This window comes from Pipistrellus hanaki (assembly GCF_964339955.1).
Source record: "Pipistrellus hanaki genome assembly, chromosome: 1".
Taxonomy (NCBI): Eukaryota; Metazoa; Chordata; class Mammalia; order Chiroptera; family Vespertilionidae; genus Pipistrellus; species Pipistrellus hanaki.
This window is the reverse complement of record NC_140503.1, coordinates 187,520,787-187,540,653: the sequence shown is the minus strand read 5'-3', so window position 1 is coordinate 187,540,653 and position 19,867 is coordinate 187,520,787. Positions and strand designations below refer to the sequence as shown.

The 19,867-nt window shown below is 44.9% G+C and overlaps 1 protein-coding gene across 14 annotated transcripts in view; it reads right to left on the bottom strand.

Moving 5' to 3' along the window:
- APBB2 (amyloid beta precursor protein binding family B member 2) overlaps positions 1 to 19,867 on the bottom strand; it is a 323,734-nt gene that overhangs the window by 92,900 nt on the left and 210,967 nt on the right. The window lies entirely within an intron of this gene.

The following is a 19,867-nucleotide window of genomic DNA, read 5'->3' as shown; positions in this document are numbered from 1 at the left end:
ATCAGAGCGAGTATTCAAATAAACTCAACCAAGATGGCTACAGCCAAAGAGAGCAGGAGGGAGGCTTGGGTTTCCCCAGCAATGGAGGGAGCCGAGCTTTCTGCCTGCCCTTGCCGGCCTAGGCCTCCACTCAAGGATACAAAGTTTCAATTATAGAAGATACACAAACCCCAATAGAAATGGCTGCCGGCCAGAGAGCAAGCAGGAGCCTTGGCTCTGCTCCATGCTATAAAGTTTCAATTGTAGAAGGTAAATAAATTCCAAATACCAGGGCCTCTGCTTGGGTCACCAGGGGGTGTGGCTGGACTGCAAATCACCACAGGCCCCTCGTTCAGGCCACCCTATGCCCCAAGGGAATCCCCACCCTGATCCGGGACACCCTTCAGGGCAAACCAGCTGGCCCCCACCCGTGCACCAGGCCTCTATCCTATCTAATAAAAGAGTAATATGCAGATTGACCATCACTCCAACACTCGAGATGGCTGCCCCCATGTGGTCAAAGATCCTGCCCCATGTGGACACAAGATGGCCAGCAGGGGAGGGCAGTTGGGAGGGACCAGGTCTGCAGGGGAGGGCAGTTAGGCGCAATCAGGCTGGCAGGGGAGTGGTTAGGGGTGATCAGGCTGGCAATTTAGAGTTCTAGAATTTTATTAAAATTATTTAATCATGCTTAATTTCCTGCAGGTGGAGGGTAAGTTCCATCATAATTTGAGACACGTGGCAATCAGCCTCTTTAACTCCTCCCACTTGATATAAATATAAGCACAGTAGCAGTGCTTTTTATAAAATTCTGGAACTCTAAATTGCACAAAGAAGATTCTCAAGGAAGACCACCTGGGAAAGCCTTGGTATTTAGGGACCAGGCTGACTGTAAACCAGGCTAGTAATATCTATAATAATAAAAGCGTAATATGCTAATTATAATGGACAGCCAAACGACCTTCCAGATAACCTTCCAGACGAAGCCAGGGCTGTTAGGGCCGAAGCAAGCTGCAGTGGCTGTGAACGCTGAGCCCCTTGCACAAATTTCGTGCATAGGGCCTCTAGTACGTATATAAAGTCGGGTGGGTGTGAAATATGACAGAGAATGTCGGAAACTGGCAAGCATGTGCAAAGTCCAAAGGCGTTCAAATTCAAGAAATAATTGTTAAACACTGCAGGGGAGGTGGTTAATAAAATAATCAGCCATTCCCTGGCCTATGTGAATATCTTATAAGTTTACTAAATAGCTATTTGCTTTTTGAAAATCTTTCTTGACTTTTTTTTTTTTGAGTTGAATCTGAAATGGATTAAAGTGCTAGAGAAGACAGGAGAGGGAAGAGGAAGAGAATAAGAAACTCATAGAGACAGAGGCAGAATGGAGGAATCACAGGCAGCCCATCACTCAGGGGGGTAGAAAAACTTAAGAAACATGAGCTCTGAATCTGGGGATCACTTTATTCTAAGGATCGGGTCCTTTTCTTGGTGGCCATTCAGAACAGGCTGGAGCGCAATGCAAATGAGAAAGCCCGTGGGCCCTGCTCTGTGCAAATGTCACTGCACCACGTGGGCAGGCGGAGGGAAGGCTGCTACAACCACCACAGGAAAGAAAGAAGCGAAACAAAGAGGCTGATTAAGACCATGGGCACAGATGCACATTCATGAGGCTGTTTGGATCCCAGCATTCACTTCCTCATTTAAATCTGCCATAGGCAAAACTGCCACTTGTCTCAAATTATGATGGAACTTACCCTCCCCTTCCAGGAAATTAAGCATGATTAAATAATTTCAAGTTACCCAAAGTCCAAACAAACATGTGCATAAACTCTTTTGTCCTGTGTTGGTTTTAGGAGGTTGTTTGTACAGTTACATTGTTTTCAGTATCTCAACTGAGACAGGACAGGTAAATACATGGGTTTGGGCACTGGGGAAAAAAACGCTCAAGGGTGTCCCCTGTCCCATTCCCGTGGCTTCAAGACAAGCTCTGGGGCTAGAAACTGAAAGGACATAAAGAGGCTACCAGTTACCACTTCTGGAGTTTCTGAGGTCTTTGGGCCTGTGTTTACACATTTATCCCAGCTTCCTCTACAGCTGGGGCATTAGCATCACTGAAGAATAGCTATACACAGAGCACTAGCACAATATGACATTACTAGGGGCCCAGTGCACAAAATTCATCCACAGGTAGGGTCTCTAGGCCTGCTCAGCAATCAGGGCCGATCGGGGCCTTCCTTCATTCTGTGCCACCCCCTGGTGGTCAGCACATGTCATAGCAAGTGATCAAACTCCCGGTTTCCCGGTCGAACTCCTGAGGGGACACTGTGCACATTAACCTTTTATATAAATAGATGTCAGGCCAAGGACAGAGACCAAGGTCAGTGGTCTTCAGGTTTGGCTGTGTGAGGAGGTAATTCAAGGGCAAAATGAAAGGAATTGTGGGTTGCAGGGCAGAAACTAATTGGACTGTTCTGTCTTTAACCAGACCCACCCATTTATATTTGTTTTATCCTCTGAGTTTCTGCTGAGATTCTTTTTAAAAAAATATATATTTTATTGATTTTGTACAGAGAGGAAGGGAGAGAGATAGAGAGTTAGAAACATCAATGAGAGACAGTCATCGATCAGCTGCCTCTTGTACACCCCCTACTAGGGATATGCCCACAACCAAGGTACATGCCCTTGACCGGAATCGAACCCGGGACCCTTCAGTCCCCAAGCCGACGCTCTATCCATTGAGCCAAACCGGTTTCGGCTTCTGCTGAGATTCTATTGGAATAAAAAAAAAGGGGAGGGGAGTGATTCTATTGGTAAAAATTAATGATGGTGAAATGATGATGATGGAGAAAGTAAGGTGGGCACATCTACAGTATTATTAACAGTTCCAGAACCACTTACAGAATCCCTTCCACATCATCCCACACTGGCAGTAAGGGGCTGTAAGTGAAGGCAAGCAGACCTCATGCCGGTGTTGTTCACCGTCATATCCCCAAGAACTAGCACAGCAGGTGTTCACTAACATTGAGTCGGATGGATGGTGAATGGATAAACGGATGGATACATAAATGAGTGGATGGGAAGAAGAAGGAATAGAGAAGAAGGGAGAAATGAATGAAGTCCTTGAGTAGTGGGGATTTGGAACTTGGCACTTAGCAAAAGAGGGATTCTGAGGAAATGAGTTCTGTGCAAGTTCAATAAAGGGCGCAACTCCCCAATCCACAGGGACGCTAGCTTCTGGTTAGAGTGATGTCTACTTCCCTGGATGGTGCACGTGAATATTCTTATGCATTAAAAAAAAATGCAAAGGGAAATTTGGGGAAGAATTCTGGGCTGGAAGTCAAGAGACTTTGAGCTGAGATTGTGTTTCTTTCTTTTCAAATTTATTTTTATTGACTTCAGAGGGGAAGAGACAGAAACATCAATGATGAGAGAGAATCATTGATAAGCTGCTTCCTGCACAACCCACACTAGGGATCAAGACCAAAACTCAGGCATATGCCCTGACCAGGAATCGAACTGTGACCTCCTGGTTCATGGGTCAACACTCAACCACTAAGCCATGTGGTTATGTGTTAATTTGTATGTGTTAATTTCCTTACAAAGAGGGGTCAGCTGTTTCCTTTCTAAATTGATATATTCAACAAAGAAAAACAAAAATCATGTCTGCTGGGGCACCATGTCCCTATTATACTTCACTAGAGGCCCGGTGCAGGAATTCATGCACCAGTGGAGTCCCCAGCCTGGCCTGCAGGATCGGGCCCAAACTGACTCTCTGACATCCCCTGAGGGGTCCTGGATTGCAAGAGGGTGCAGACCAGGCCGAGAGACCCTACCAGTGAACAATCGGAGCCAGGGAAGGATGCGGGAGGTTGGCAGTTGGGGAGGGACTGCAAGAGGGCTCCAGGGCATGTCTGGCCAGTCTTGCTCAGTTCCGCGGTCAGGCCCCAGGAGCAAGCTAACTTACCAGTTGGAGTTTCTGCCCCCTGGTGGTCATTGTGTGTCATAGAGAGCAATTGAGCAGCCTTAACATATCATTAGCATATTACACTTTGATTGGTTGAAAGGATGACAAGACGACTGGACACTTAGCATATTAGGCTCTTATTATATAGGATTGTGTTTCGTCTTGATAGCCCAAATTTGTTTTGTAGTTTTTTTCCTACATAAAATGGTGCATATATTTAAATAAGTACCTTGGACCTTATTTAATGGGCCAGTGGTTTTCAATTGTTATCAAATTGGGGAGGGAGACAGTGGTGCAGGGAGGTGGAATTCCAGGTCCTTCCAGAACCTTTCAAACATAACAGCACCGTTTTTCTCCATGAGGGCCTTCAGCTTTACAGATTGGTCTTGTATGTGTTAATTTCCTTACAAACAGGGGTCAGTTGTTTCAAGAATTTTATTGCTTACAATAAAGCTAGAAACCATAGCCAAGGCAAGAGAATAGTGGGGCCAAGGCATCTAAACACCAAGAAACTGCTTCTGTCGTAAAACTTTTCAAAAATACTGCAGAGCAGCTTACGTGGCTGCCCTCAAACGGACACCGCAGTGGAGAGGGCATGCAGGAGGGTACGTGGGCTGCATCAAAAAGTCTGCAAATAGCTGAAACCGTTTGGCTCAGTGGATAGAGCATCGGTCTGCAGACTGAAGGGTCCCAGGTTCAATTCCGGTCAAGGGCATGTACCTTGGTTGCGGGCACATCCCCAGTGGAGGGTGTGCAGGAGGCAGCTGATTAGTTTCTCTCTCATCGATGTTTCTGACTCTCTATCCCTCTCTCTTCCTCTCTGTGAAAAATCAATAAAATATATATATATAAAAGTCTGCAAATACCAGGTTATCAAAGGAGAAAGTTCCAGCTCCTTTATTTTTTTCAATAAATGTATTTGTCAATTCTTCTTAAAAAAATATATTTTATTCATTTTTCACAGAGAGAAAGAGAGAGGGATAGAGTCAGAAACATCGATGAGAGAGAATCATCAACCAGCTGCCTCTTGCACACCCCCTACTGGGGATGTGTCCGCAACCAAGGTACATGCCCTTGACCAGAATCCAACCTGGGACCTTTCAGTCCACATGCCCGACGCTCTATTCACTGGGCCAAACCGGTTTTGGCTTCCAGCTTTTTTTGATTCCCAGAAAAATTACTTAGGTTTTGCTAAAGAAAAAGCAAGGGGCTGATGCCATGGAAAGGAAATGGTAGCTGGATCTCACTTTTTCTAAGAAAAATCAGTGTGGACAGCTTGGGGGAAGTGAGAAGGTGAATGAATAGATAGGGAGAGAAACAACAGGAAAATATCACAGTGGCTGCAATGCTGAGGCCACGAGCCCAGCCTGCTTCCCTGAACAAGGTCAGAAGGCTGGTAAGTGATGGCACCGAGATTTACTCCAGGAGACTGGCCCCTGAACCACCCCAGTCCGATGAGGGCACTTCCAATGCAGGCTTTCCCCAGGCACTTCCTTCTGGGCCTCCCTCCCAGTCTGCCTCCAGTGAATCCAGACAGCCGCTCCAGCTGCCCACACATCTGGGCTCACCCATCAGAGGCCTTGGGATCACACTTCCCCTAAGGCAGCTGCAGAGGCTGGGAGCCCATCCTCTCTGTCCCAAGGATCTTGCCCCTCAGCTGCTTAACGGTAAGGCGAAGCCACAGGCTGACAGGTGGATGAGGGACGAGGTGCCCTTTCCAGGTGGCTCTGTGGTCCTCCATTGTTTGTAGTTTTGTTCCTTCCTGAGGGAACAGGAAGCAGGGCCTGGAAGTCAGCGTGTAAAAATAGCAAAGCTGAGAGCCCCAGAAAGTCCCTCTCCTGCTGGGAGCCTCTTGGGCCAGAAGCCGTGCTCGATGTGGGAACCAGGAGCCCATCTGTGAGCAGCAAGACCAGCCCCCCCCCCCCCCCCCCCCCCCCCCCCCGCAGCCACCTCTGGCGCCTGTGACACTGGCCTGGCCCCACCGGTGTCTCTGCAGGGACCTGCTCTCCTCCGGCCTCCCCAGCGGGGCTTGTGTGTGAGGCCAACCAGCTTCTCATCATCCTCTCCCCTGGGCTCACTTGCAGGAATCCAAGGGTCAAATGAAAACAAATTAGCATCTACCAGCAGCAGCTGGAAAATTCCTAGGCTTCCTGGAGGCCCCGGGCAGGAGGGGTGGGGGAGCTGGGATTCTGAACTTGGCCAGGTCTGCAGTCCTGGGGTCCTCAGATGGCATGCACTCCCTTCCTCAACGCCTTGGGTGTGCAGGGCCCGGGGAGGGAGCGGGAGGAAGAGGAGGAGGAGTGATTCACTCAGCAACCATTTCCTATCTGCTCTGTGCCAGGCGCTGCGTTAGGCCTGGAGATACAGAGGTCATCCGATAGACCAGGCCAGGCGCCAGGGACCCGGGCCATGGCTCTCAAGCAGCAGAGCCACCGGAGAACCTGCTAGAGCGGAGACCCCTGGGTGCCACCCCAGCGCTTCTGACGCAGTGAGCCTGAGGATTTGCAGTTCTAACAGCTCCCTGGTGCTGCTGGTTTCAGAACCACACTCTCAGAACCACTGGCTTGGAAAAACAGAAAAGGTAATCTTTCCTCCCCAGCAAACTCCATCCGAACTACTGGCTCCATAAAGGAAAACATGTGAATATATATTCAATCATTCATTCACTCACCCACTTTTCTTTAAAAAAATATATATATTTTGTTGATTTTTTACAGAGAGGAACGGAGACGGATAGAGAGCTAGAAACATGGATGAGAGAGAAACATCAACCAGCTGCCACTTGCACACCCCCTACTGGGGATGTGCCCACAACCAATGTACATGCCTTTGATCGGAATTGAACCTGGGACCCTTCAGTCCGCAGACCGATGATGCTCTATCCACTGAGTCAAATCGGTTTTGGCTACTCACCCACTTTTCATTCATTCATCCTTTTGTATTGGGGGCCTCCTATAAATGCCAAGCACTGTTCTAGAAGCTGTGACCACGGCAATGAGTAAAAGGCAAATTAGGAAATGTGATCAATTGTGCCTGGTGGCCTATTTGGACGTGTGTGTGTGTGTGTGTGTGTGTGTGTGTGTGTGTGTGTGTGTGAAGGTCTATGAGGAATCCACTAGAAGGGGTGAGCCTTGGGGAGCAGACGAGAAAACAGCGCTCCCAGCAGAGGGAATAGCCAGTGCAAAGACCATGCGGCAGGAAGAGCCTGTCGTCCCGTTATAATGGGAAAGTCATCGTAAAGGCCACCCGGGCTAGGAATTCACTCTCTGTGCAAAGGAAAACTCTTGAAGGTCTTGTGTGATCTGTGCCATCAAAATCAGAAGGGTAATTTGCACAACGCTCCCATTCTTGGAGAAGAAAAGACTGCTCTTCCAAAGTCTTAGTTGCAGCAGCTGCTGCTACTCTTTTAGGCGATGTTACTCCCGAGGGATCCAGATACTCTAATCCAAACCATTTGAATTTGGCTTGAAAACTCTCCGGCGGTCTGCTTCCTTTGCCTTTCTCTTCTCTCTTTCTCCCCATCTCCCCTCCTCCTCTTCCTCTCTCTATCCCTCCCTCTTCTTTGTTCCTTTGTTTTCACTGGACTCAGAACTTTCAGAATACAGCAAACGAGACTTTTATTCCCTCTAGCGTCATTACCAGCCTTGAAGACAGCAGCACAGAGCGCAGACTCTAGGTCTAGATCATTAATTATATATTTGCTGAGGGTTCCAAGCTGCACACAGACTGCTTAGAATTGATGCAAAACTGTCCTTCGGCCCTCCTCTACTTCTTGATATGTATTTGCAAGGCGTCACTGAGACCCTGCAATGTCCCTCCCAGCTTCAGGGAAAACACACGCTGGACTCAACTGAGTTTTCCTGGGGTAGCATTCTCTTAACAGTTACAATAAAACTCCTAACAGTTTTGGGAGTGTGAATTCCCTAACACCTTTCCCCATATTTTTTCTTAAAAAAAAAAATAAAAAAAAATTAAGATATCTGAGTGTCCTTCAAATAGGGTGCTATTTGTAGTTGAGGGTTTTTCTGTTAAAGATTTTGGAATAAATATTCTAAGGACTCATTATTTCAATGGGCCTTGCCTTTGGGCCTGGCAACACTACATACTTTATGTCTTTTTATCAAGTATTTTGGCATAAGGTCAGCACAGAATTTCTTCATTGACTAGTAAGCTCTCTGGAGACACAGTCTTTGCTGAGCGTGCCTTATTCCATTTTAAGCTTTGGGGCCATTTTACTGTCGCAGACAGGAGCTCTGGAGCCAGCCGACCACCTGGAAGCCGAGCCCCGACACTGGCTCGCTGTGTGACCTCAGACAAACGGCCCAATGTGCAATGGCCCGGCTGCTCCGTGCATCACAGAACTGCCCACAACGCTGCCCTCCAGGGAACTGGTGCCGGACCAAGGGACTCACTCAGTAAACCCGGGTTATTATGACTGCGAATGGCTTCATTCAAACGTGGTGGTGGGGACACAACGTTTTTGAAACAGTCAGCTAACCCTGTGCAATTCATTTTAAAAAACAAAGATTTACCAAAACCGGTTTGGCTCAGTGGATAGAGCGTTGGTCTGTGGACTGAAAGGTCCCAGGTTCGATTCCGGTCAAGGGCACATACCTTGGGTGCAGGCACGTCCCCGGAAGGGGGTGTGCAAGAGGCAGCAGGTCAATGATTCTCTCTCATCGATGTTTCTAGCTCTCTATCCCTCTCTCTTCCTCTCTGTAAAAAATCAATAAAATATTAAAAAACAAAACAAGCCGAAACCGGTTTGGCTCAGTGGATAGAGTGTCGGCCTGTGGACTGAGGGGTCCCAGGTTCGATTCCGGTCAAGGGCACGTACCTTGGTTGTGGGCACATCCCCAGTAGGGGGTGTGCAAAAGGCAGCTGATCGATGACTGTCTCTCATCGATGTTTCTAACTCTCTATCCCTCTCTCTTCCTCTCTGTAAAAAAAATCAATAAAATATTGTATATTAAAAAACAAAACAAAAAACAAACGAAGACTTCTCAGAGTTTGCCAAAGGTGTTTCTACTAAAAGGGCCCTTTATATTGAAACCAAGGAAACCGGCAATAACCCTGGCACTGCCCTGCCGATGCAGAGCCCATGCTGGTGTGTGCGGCACCTCTTCAGTCAGCCCGGGGCTGCTTTATGTCACGTAGTGGAGCCATGAAAGCAGCCGGAACGAAGTCCAAACAAAACAGCTTGCTGGGTGTGCTGTATTATTTAAGACGCCCGTCCTCTGAGACTGCTCCTGCTGTAGCTCACAGGCCGGAGAAGGCGTGTATACAGGAATGGACCTGAAGCTGGTGGAAGATGAAAAGGAAAAGGTGCCTCTGTGCACGGGCTGTTATCCAAAATTGAAACACAACACAGGGAGCAGGGGGACTCTGCAAAGACACACTTAGAAACTAAATGGCCCTAAACGGTTTGGCTCAGTGGATAGAGCGTCGGCCTGCGGACTGAAAGGTCCCAGGTTCGATTCCAGTCAAGGGCACATACCTTGGTTGCAGGCACATCCCCGGTGGGGGGTGTGCAGAAGGCAGCTGATCGATGTTTCTCTCTCATCGATGTTTCTAACTCTCTATCCCTCTCCCTTCCTCTCTATTAAAAAACAATAAAATATATATTTTTAAAAAAACAAACAACCTAAATGGCACAAGATGTAAGCAGCTGAAAATTATTCAGAGGGAAAACTGATATTAGTAAATATCCACTGAGCCATCCCTACACAGACATATAATTGAGGTGAATCTTATGGCCTGGCTATAGATACTGTAATATCATCAGAAGGCCTTATTCTAAACACCTAAATACGCAATAAAACACGCATTTCCCTACACGTTTTACAAGAAGACATTAAAATCTTACGAGGACATGAAGTATCTGAGAACACTCCTTCCTTGTAGAGGACGCACCAAAAACAAAGTAGGCTAATTTACAGCTGCTGCTAAGAAGCCACAGGCATAAGGACCCCGACCCCTCAAAAAAAAAAAAGATTAAAAATAAAAACACAAAGCTCAAGCGGAGATTTACATTTCCTTTTAAGGAAGCTACAGACCCTTTCGATAACCTCACTTTTGTTTTTCGAAGAAGTGCTGGGAAAAATTTGTGGCAAAACCAACAAATGTCTGAAATCCAAAAATCCGATCCATAATAATGAATGGAGAATGGTACAAGATGAGGATGCTCTGGAAATCACCAATATTTAAATAACTTTAAAAAGTAAAGATCACAACATATTTATGTAAAATTGCTAGGCAGGTTTATTCATCTTAGTGCCAGTTGTCTGATGTACCTATTGAATGACAGCCACGTAATACCAGAGGGGGCTAATCAGAAAGATCAACAAATCAGGCCTAATATTCTTTGGTTTTAGGTTTGGGAATTTAGTGCCTACTCCTAAATACAGTGTTCTAGGAAGATCTATCTATGAAAACTGAGCAAAGGTGACCTGCTGACGTGGCTCAGTGGCTGATGTGGCTCAGTGGTTGAGCACCGACCTATAAACTAGGACCATGGTCAGCAAACTGCGGCTTGCGAGCCACATGAGGCTCTTTGGCCCCTTGAGTGTGGCTCTTCCACAAAATACCACGGCCTGGGCGAGTCTATTTTGAAGAAGTGGTATTAGAAGAAGTTTAAGTTTAAAAAATGTGGCTCTCAAAAACAATTTCAATCATTGCACTGTTGATATCTGGCTCTGTTGACTAATGAGTTTGCCAACCACTGAACTAGGAGATTGTGGTTTGATTCCCAGTCAGGGTTGTGGGCTTGGTTCCTTGGAGGGGACATGCAGGAGGCAGCTGATCAATGATTCTCTCTCATCACTGATGTTTCTACCTCTCTCTCCTATTTCTTTCCTCTCTGAAATAAAAAAATACATATATTTTTTTTAAAAAAAAGAAAGAAAATTGAGCAAAGGGTAACTGCACAGCATCATTCAGAGAATGTGTCCAGCTGCCATACCCTTGGTCAACCCAACCACACAACTTTGCCATTTGATTATCATTTCACAGCAAGAAGTTAGAAGAGAGAAGACAAAATACTACCGTCATAAGCAGAAATCTTTCTTTGGCGTCCATACAATTAGACAGATAAAATCACTGCTGGCACCATACTCTTGCAAGGTAGACTGGTTTAAAAGTATATTAAATAGAGCCAATGCTCTTTTCCTTTATTTTGTCAGGGTCTTTAACACATTTTCTCTTAGAGCTGTGTCCCTCCTCAGGCTGCAATGGTGACAAGGTGGAAGCTTTCCAGGGCTGCCTGGACCAATTTCAAGGTCGTTATTGTTTTAAATGGTGGTGTGCCAGGACTTGACTTCCCAGCGACATTAAATATTAGAACAAAAGGTGATTATTGAGAATCTAGGAAACAGTGTTCAATGACAAATGACCATTGGCCTTTCCTCAGCATATTAAAAAGCAAGCTGAAGGGGGTGCATTCTTTCCTAGAATCCAAGTCTATAGGCGGGAGCTCACAGAACCATGCTCCCATAGGTTAAAATGCATATATTTTATTTCTAAAATAAGAACGAGAGCCAGGACCGGTTTGGCTCAGTGGATTGAACACATGGCCACCCCGAGTAAGAATACATTGCCCAGCCTCCCTTGCAGCTAGGTGTAACCTTTGGGGTGTTAAGTACAGAACGGAATAGCAGTTTCTCAGAGCCTTCCTTATAAAACAGCTGGAAAACATTTTTTCTTGCTGTCTGCAATAGACATGCCAACACGGACCATGAGGACACGGGCTATCCTCTAGGGATGGTGGAGCAGTATGGTCAAGGAATTTGGGTTCCTGAGTTATTTGTGAAACAGAGCCAGCATATGAGTGGGCTGCTACTGCTAGGCTTCCATGTGAAAGGAAAATCAGTTTCTGTTGTAATCCACCACTGTGATTTTTAGAGTCTTGTATTACTAGCAGTTGGAGTTGATCCTAACTCATCCATCTAATGGCAGGAAATGGAATTCCAGACCTAGCATCTAGGAAGGAAACAGCTTCTAACAAATTAGTTTTGCAAACGCATATTCAATCACAAACTATAGGCACTTAAATCACATAGTTAAAAAAAAAAAAAAAAAAAAAAAAAAAAAAACAGGCTTCTGACTCCCAAATTCTCCAACACTCTTTTCTAAAAACAGCATCTTGTTGGAACATAACGTCATCCGTTATCATTCATTCACTTACCATCACCCACCAATTCAAGCATCCTAACGTCACCTCCAACTCTCATCAAAAACACCGAATTCAGTGCTGGGCTTAAAGGTTCACAAACTTCAAGAAGTATCAGGACTCAACCAACCACATGCAATGTCCAGCCATTCATTTGATTCACATTTATTAGTTCTTTGATATATACCAGCCTCTTCCCCGAACCCCTCCAATTCTAGGTCAGAAGAGAAAAGCAAAGATTCTCCAGGGAAAACAAAGGGCCAAACAGATGAGCTGCTGCACACCTGTGCAATAGTTTGGTCTTTCTTTCCACCAGAGCCCTGGAATTTTCAAAGATGCTGGGGGCACTGGCAGAAAAGAGGCAGGGGTGCTTGTGGATCCCATCTGCCAGGGATACACGTGTAGAAAGTATCTTTTTTTCTCCCCCTAATGCTTCTCAAAATAGAATCCAGCATAAGACAATATTAGATAGGTGAGCCAAAATTCCAGAAAAGGACAAGTAAATAAAAGAGTTATTCTCAAAATCTCAAACAATATATTAGTGCTTCCAGTTCAGAAGGACTCCCTTTCTGTAATAATTTTGTATGGAACTATTTGGTGTTTAAATTGTGGGTCCCCGATAGCAAGACGTTCAGGAAAAAGTAGAGATACTATTCATCACAAATCAATCACATCTAAGTTCCTTAAAGAAAAGACGAGGCTGGTTCTTTGTTTTATTTAATCAACTCAAGTACCACAAACATGTCTCGTACACAGCAGGTGTGCAATGTGGGAGTGGTTCCCTTTTTCATATCTCATTCTCTGAAACTTCAGAGGCCACCTAGATGACACCCCCACACGTGAAATCTACGGCAAAGAGGATACCAATGAAGAGAAAGGAGGAAGAAAGAAAAAAGGGGAATTGGAGGTGTGGGCATGTAACACTAATTAGCCTGCCTGGCGAGTTCTACTTTGCTATGGAATCAGAAAAGAAGCCAGAATCATTGTTTGTTAGTTTTTATTCACCCACAAAGGTACTGGCTTAACCCTCTAGGCCTTGAATTCCAGCCGATATGCTGTAATTTCCTACTAGAAAAATGCTCTTATCTGCAGGGTGTCTCGGAAGGATTCCAAATTTATTATGCTGCAGAAATAGGTTTGGTTCTTTTTTTTTTCCTCCTCATCTCAATCTAAGCCTCTCACTTGTGAAAACTTGTGAAAAGGGACATTTTTTTGTTCTGGGTGAACTCCTTTCTGGATCTATTGTAAATGATGGTCTATCTGTTCTTGAGTTCTGCTATTTCTAAACATCTTCCTCCTCAACTCTCCCCATTTTTTTCCTCTCTGAAAGAAGTGACTACACCCTCGAAGCCTGTGAGAGAAGACTCTCTCAGCACGCACAAACGGCCCTTAGATCTCAGAAGTGGGTACAGAGGGTCCCTCTCTGGAAGCCGATGAGTCAGGGGCGGTGTCAAAGTCCGCCTGGCTGCAGACAAAACAGGCGGGTGTCAGCGGGGACAGCGGATGGCTATGAGAACTTCACCCTGGACGGCTGTCTGTGCTTCCTTCCTCGGAGAAACAAACTGTCTTACGGCACAGAAGAGCTTTGATGAACGCACAGAGAGCACACTCCCCTCTCTCTGGTGGGAAGTCCCTAACCTTGGAGCCAGGAGCGGAAAGGAGCGGAGTGAAAGAAAACACTGTGATTTTTTTTTTTTTCCTAAAAAAAATTCCCTTTGGAGAAATAAACAGTAGAAATTACTTTTAAAAGCAAGGGTGTATTTTCAGTATAAATTTTCCATGGGTTATTTTCGTAAGGGTGATATTTTTTTTTCTTCCACTTTCTGCTTTGATGACAAATTTATTTTAAAAAAATATAGCATGCTCTCTGGATAGTGGGAGAACTGCACATTTCTTATTGTGAAGAAAGGCTGCACTTGCACTTGGCCCAGATCCGAACTGGTCACCCTGGGAAAGCTTGACCCCTTTCGTGGCCATTGGGCCAGTTTGAGAATCATGTCTATGAGATTTCGTTACGCTACTCCTGAAAAAAAATAAGCCCCAACTAGATTCACCCTAGTAGTCAGAGGGATCTGATTTAACAAACAATTGCAGTGCTTGTTTTTCACTGAACAAGATTATATAAAAGTACAGCCATCAATAAAAATAAGGTCAATAATTTTCCCCCCAAACTGGTAAATATATATATTCGATGACCCGGCAACACTAAGTATTATATATGCTAGCAGTCCACACACATTCTCACGCAGTTCCGCTAGAGCACATATGCCACAGCGTTCCCGGTGGGGGTTCGGGAGAAATGGAGGCCCTGTGGGAACCCACCATTCTACGAAGGAAAGTGTGCTGCATTCACACCATGGAACGCCAGGCAGCAATGAGAAACAGTGCATTAGACGCACACACAGCCTTATGGGTAGATCTTTAAAACGCAGTGCAGGGGGGGAGGAAACCCTTTAAGTAAGTACACACACACACACACAAAACAACAATGCACTTCGCAAGTACATTTTTGAACAAAGATAATAGCCATTGTTTAGGTTACTGAACTTAAAAGCCCTAAGTTCTACTATGGTAGCCATTAGTCACACAGGCTACTATGTGGCCAGTCCACCCGGCGATGTGTCGTCAGTGTGACACAGATATTGGATTTGGAAAATTTAGTACAATAAAGAGAACAGAAAATATTTTATTAATAATTTTATATAGATTATATGTCAAAATGATATTGCAGAAGATACAATATATTGGGTTAAATAAAATGCACGATTAAAATCTATTTCACCTGTTTGCTTTTACTTATTAAATGCAGCTACTAGACTGTTTGGTATTACATATGTGGCTCACGTGGTATTTCTAATGGCCAGCACTGGTCTAGAGGCTTCCGGTAAGCTGGGGGAAAAGAGGGATCCTTTTTGAAAAATTTCTTTGGAGCCCCAAAGCGAAAGGCTGTGAAAAACATAATGTAATCCCCTGACTGGAAAGATATAAAAGCAGTTCAGGATTAAATATTAGCATTTTAGGTCAGGATTGGCCAACAATTCTGAACACTCACGACCTTCCCTTTCTCTAATTTAAAAGCTTACTTAGGATTAGTGCCACTCTTCCGACATCAAAGCCCAGTCCTTGAAACCAGACTAAAATGAAAAGAAATTTTCCACTATACCTCATTCTGAAGCTAAAATTTAAAAGAATAAAATTTAGTTGGGAAAAATCTGATATAATTGATCAATATAGATACACAACTATGATTTGAGCATCCACAGGGTGCTTTTAAAATAATAATAATAAAAAAGATTTTAAAATCAAAATGACCTTAGCATTAACAATTTAGAAATTACATGGTATTCAGTGTTCCTCACCCTTCCCGCCTGACCCCCGCAACACACTTACACTCTCATTCTCTCACTCTCTTTCTTTTAAAAAAAATATATTTTATTGATTATTTTTGTTGCCCCCCTCTCTCCCATACATACCCTCTCTCCCCAGAGTTTTATGTCCATTGGTTGTACTTATATGCATGTATACAAGTCCTTCAGTTGATCTATTATCTCCCCCAGATCCCCCTCCCCTCCCCACTGTAATTTGACAGTCTGCTTGTTGCTTTACTCTCTCTATATCTATCTTTTGGTTCATCAGTTTATAATGTTCTTTATTATCCATAAATGATCTCACTCTCTTTCTAATGTGGTCCTTTGCCACATATGGACTATTTTTCTACACTCTTTTAAATGGGCCAATTGTGTTCTTTTATGACAAAAGCCTTGCATTTTCATATTTGAAACTCCAGCACTGAGTACAATGCCTGGCACATGATGGATGGTCAATAGCTGTCCATCAAATTAACTACGTGAGAGCTCCTAGAGGGGCAGACAAAGATGTTTGGTGAGGAATAGTCAGATAACTTACTACTTTCTTGAGATTGCTTAAGATCATTATAAAAAAGTGCCCTACACTCAGCAATGTTTCCAGATTTCATCAACATCAGCATCAACATGAATGTTCATTGAGACGTTTATCATGTGCCAAGCACTGTTTGAAGCACTTCACAGTTATTGATTCATTTTCTCCTCACTAGAACCTCTTAAGGTTGGTGTTATCTTACCCCCATTTTATAGATGAAGCATAGAGAAAGTGACTCATGGTCCCAGAGCTAGAGCTGGGGTTCAGGCAGGCAGTCCCACACCAAAGCACGTGCTTGTAAGTGCCCATTAAAGGAAAGAAATGGGGGTGGTGGTGGGGAATAGATACAGAGGCAAAGAAGCATTGAACAGTCTGTCAAACTATAGTGGGAAGGCAGGGGAGGTTGTTTGGGGGGGGGGCGGCGGCTGGGGGGGGGGTGTGTGTCTATAAGAGATCAACCAAAGGACTTGTACACATGCATATAAGCATAACCAATGGATACAGGACACGAGGGGGGGGGGGGGAAGAGGTGAGGTCATGTACTGGGGGGTAAGGGAGGCCGGGGGGAGGTCAATGAGGGAAAAAAAGGAGACATGTGTACTACTATTTGTAATACTTCAAACAATAAAAAAATATATATGCAAAATCATCTGTTTCAGGAACGGAATCGAGAACAGTACAGCCCGCATACGCATGCCTTGCTTTCTAACCTCCACAGCAGGGAGTCAGTCTCAAGCTCTCAAGAACCTCACCAGGATTTGAAAATGGCTCATCATCAGCTATTGTGACGACACTGCTCCCTGTAATCATATGCCAACTAGTAATTCCCATTTCAACCACTTCTCGCTCCTCTCCCCGTACAAAATAAACGGACTTCCCTCAGCACGGCAGGGCAGCCAATGCCCTCATTGACGGTGTCCACTCCCCGCAACATCTCCCACCCTCCGCCCCGTCCAACCCAACAAACACTCGCTGGCCTCACAGCATACTGTGCATTCTAGCAGCCATGTGCCTGGGCTTGTGCTGTTCCCTCAGCTGGAATCTCCTTCTCCACCTTCCTCCAACCCCAAGCCTGGTCATCCTTCAAGGGTTGCTTCCTCCACAAAACTTTTCCCAAGCACCCATTTAAAAAATTAACCTGTTCCTCCCTGTCCTACTACCTCACTTTATAGACAAAGTACTTAGGCTGATTTTCTATTTAGTGTTACAGTTGTTTTATATATATATATATATATATATATATATATATATATATATATATATATATATATATATAATTTTTTTTTTTACAGAGAGGAAGGGAGAAGGAGAGAGAGTTATAAACATCAGCTGCCTCCTGCACACCCCCTACTGGATATATGCCCGCAACCAAGGTACATGCCCTTGACCGGAATCAAATCTGGGACCCTTCAATCCACAGACCGACACTCTATCCACTGAGCCAAACTGGTTAGGGCCGTGTTACAGTTTTTAGTGAGACACCATCCCATCGGCTCATGAAGTCTGGAGTCAAGGATAGGGGTCTGCGATGATGCCCTTGAGAGAAAGTTGAATGGGAGGTGGAGGCCACTTCTCACAGGGCTTCCCAACCGCATCCATGAGCTCAGAATTCATTGTACGGCAACAAAATGCTGCCAAAAGTTTTGAGCAGGAAAATCCATATGTTTTGTGAATATTATTATTAACAAGGTAGAAAATAGATGAGATGGAGTTGGGTGTACCAGGGTAAAAATTATGTCTCATAACGCATGCTCGCAAATTATGTGCCAATAACGGAAGTGAAAACACAGAACCAAATTAACATATAATTACAAGATCGACATTGCTATTTAACTTTGCTATCGCTATAAATCAGTGATTAAAAACCAGCCACTGGCCATTTGAAAGAGTCCTTCCTCCCAGTCTGTCACCGTTGCCATGACAACATGACTTCCAGCTGTATCTCTGCGAACAAGCCTGTGTTTACCAGGAGAAGATGAGGATCGATCAGGTTACATAAAGAATACATTGACCGATTTTGAAATGTAAAGGATATGTGTTTCAACCCAAGGTTACCCAGTATAATCTTCTTAAACCCCCTTAAATTTATTTAACAGAAACAGGCTGGGCTTTCCTAATCAATAAAACTGAGCTTAGCATCTATATTCCTTACAGATAATAATAATACACACGTTAGTCCTACACACCAGCCCTGTAATTAGGGATTTTTCCAAAACACGGTCTGCACTCACATGTTCTGATAATACCTTACGTCTTCCTAAGTCAGAGACCCCCCCCATCTTCCTCCTGCCTCATCCTGTCTAAAGGATGCACCATCACTGGGAACTGAATCTCTGCTTCACAGGGGGAATGGCATGAAGGTCCATTATCTCTCCCACCCACGCAGATATTCTACTTGTGGACATCCTGCATGACTATCTACATTAATTCGAAAATTCTGTGAAAACTGGTAATTTCTTGTGAATAAGACCCACACATGAATGAGAACTTGACTAAGTGTTTAGACACAGAGTCAATTTCCTCACTGCCCCTCCCCCCCATGCCATGAAGTATTTATTAGAATCACCAGCTCTCCCCCTTCTCCTTTCCTTTGTGCACTTGGGTGTTTGTTTGTTGGGGAGGGGAGCTAGCCTTTGCACCCACCTCACTTCAGCCATGGTCATGCCAACCTCTGCCCCAAGCAGGGGCTCCAACACCCTAGGCGAGACTCGCCAGGGACACTTCCTACCTCTAGGGGGCATCTGGAAATATATGGGGCGTTTGGGGTACCACTGTTGAGTGAAGGTCAAGGATGCTTCATGTCCTGCGATGAGCAAGGCCTCTCTCCAGGGTAATGAACTTGACCTGGGTTTCCCGGGACTTCCCTGGTTTGAGCAATGAAAGTCCTACATCCTGGGAAGCCTTCCATTCCCAGGCAAACCCCACCCCCTTAGGTCCAGCACTAATGAAGGATGTCCCTGCCAAACACTGGAGACCTTCCTCTTTCGCAGACAGTAAACATACATTTGCCCCATGTGCCCAAGAATCCTCTACGGTGCCATAACTCACCAGTCTCTTCTGCCGGTGCCGTTTATTTATAATTTATGTCTCAAAGGGCAAGCGATTTTCTTCATACATACTTGCAACCTTTGACATTCTTAGCATGGGTGAACATGCAAGCCAGCTTTTTTTGAAAATAATTCCTATTTCAAGGCTACGAAACGTCTTCTTACTGCTCAGCGCATTTCTGTTGACTGACAAGCTCCAGCAAAACCCAGCACTGGGGATGGGGGATGTCAGCATAATTCTCCCTTAGGCGACGCAACCTCCAGAAGGCAGGAAAACTTTAATCCAAAAATCAAACTGCATATACAGAGAAACAGATCCGTGGCCTTGCGAACCTGCCTTCTCTTATTTTTGTTTTGTTTTGTTTGTTTCCTTCGTTAACCTTTTCACAAGAACTTCCCCCAATGATTCTTTTTTTTTTTTTTTTAAATATATTTTATTGATTTTTTTACAGAAAGGAAGGGATAGAGATAGAGAGCTAGAAACGTCAATGAGAGAGAAACATCGACCAGCTGCCTCTTACACACCCCCTACCGGGGATGTGCCCGCAACCAATGTACATGCCCTTGACAGGAATCGAACCTGGGACTCCTCAGTCCGCAGACCGACGCTCTACCACTGAGCCAAACCGGTTTCGGCCCCCAATGATTCTTAAGCTGAGGAGGCTTTTTGTACTATTGGCAAGTATAAAAGCTAAATTCTCCACTCATCCCGATAAAGGACGCAGTGAGACTCTCGAAGGATAAATTTTGCATCGTGCAGAAACGGCAGACACTTGCCGTGGGAAAGGAGTGAAGTCAGCTGCTTTTCATTCT